Source organism: Panthera uncia, chromosome X (assembly GCF_023721935.1).
Source record: "Panthera uncia isolate 11264 chromosome X, Puncia_PCG_1.0, whole genome shotgun sequence".
Lineage (NCBI taxonomy): Eukaryota > Metazoa > Chordata > Mammalia > Carnivora > Felidae > Panthera > Panthera uncia.
Window position 1 is genome coordinate 81,538,062 of NC_064817.1, and position 1,590 is coordinate 81,539,651.

Below are 1,590 nucleotides of genomic sequence, written 5' to 3' on the forward strand. Positions count from 1 at the left end.
CTGGAGTAGCCATACTTATATCAGACAAACTAGACTTTAAATTAAAGGCTGTAACAAGAGATGAAGAAGGGCATTATATAATAATCACAGGGTCTATCCACCAGGAAGAGCTAACTATTATAAATGTCTATGCGCCAAATACCCGAGCCCCCAGATATATAAAACAATTACTCATAAACATAAGCAACCTTATTGATAAGAATGTGGTCATTGCAGGGGACTTTAACACCCCACTTACAGAAATGGATAGACCATCTAGACACACAGTCAATAAAGAAACAAGGGCCCTGAATGATACATTGGATCAGATGGACTTGACAGGTATATTTAGAACTCTGCATCCCAAAGCAACAGAATATACTTTCTTCTCAAGTGCACATGGAACATTCTCCAAGATAGATCATATACTGGGTCACAAAACAGCCCTTCATAAGTTTACAAGAATTGAAATTATACCATGCATACTTTCAGACCACAATGCTATGAAGCTTGAAATCAACCACAGGAAAAAGTCTGGAAAACCTCCAAAAGCATGGAGGTTAAAGAACACCCTACTAACGAATGAGTGGGTCAACCAGGCCATTAGAGAAGAAATTAAAATATACATGGAAACAAACAAAAATGAAAATACAACAATCCAAACGCTTTGGGATGCAGCGAAGGCAGTCCTGAGAGGAAAATACATTGCAATCCAGGCCTATCTCAAGAAACAAGAAAAATCCCAAATACAAAATCTAACAGCACACCTAAAGGAAATAGAAGCAGAACAGCAAAGGCAGCCTAAACCCAGCAGAAGAAGAGAAATAATAAAGATCAGAGCAGAAATAAACAATATAGAATCTAAAAAAACTGTAGAGCAGATCAACGAAACCAAGAGTTGGTTTTTTGAAAAAATAAACAAAATTGACAAACCTCTAGCCAGGTTTCTCAAAAAGAAAAGGGAGATGACCCAAATAGATAAAATCATGAATGAAAATGGAATGATTACAACCAATCCCTCAGAGATACAAACAATTATCAGGGAATACTATGAAAAATTATATGCCAACAAATTGGACAACCTGGAAGAAATGGACAAATTTCTAAACACCCACACTCTTCCAAAACTCAATCAGGAGGAAATAGAAAGCTTGAACAGACCCATAACCAGCGAAGAAATTGAATTGGTTATCAAATTCTCCCAACAAATAAGAGTCCAGGACCAGATGGCTTCCCAGGGGAGTTCTACCAGATGTTTAAAGCAGAGATAATTCTTATCCTTCTCAAGCTATTCCAAGAAATAGAAAGGGAAGGAAAACTTCCAGACTCATTCTATGAAGCCAGTATTACTTTGATTCCTAAACCAGACAGAGACCCAGTAAAAAAAGAGAACTACAGGCCAATATCCCTGATGAATATGGATGCAAAAATTCTCAATAAGATACCAGCAAATCGAATTCAACAGCATATAAAAAGAATTATTCACCAAGATCAAGTGGGATTCATTCCTGGGATGCAGGGCTGGTTCAACATTCACAAATCAATCAACGTGATACATCACATTAATAAAAAAAAAGAGAAGAACCATATGATCCTGTCAATCGATGCAGA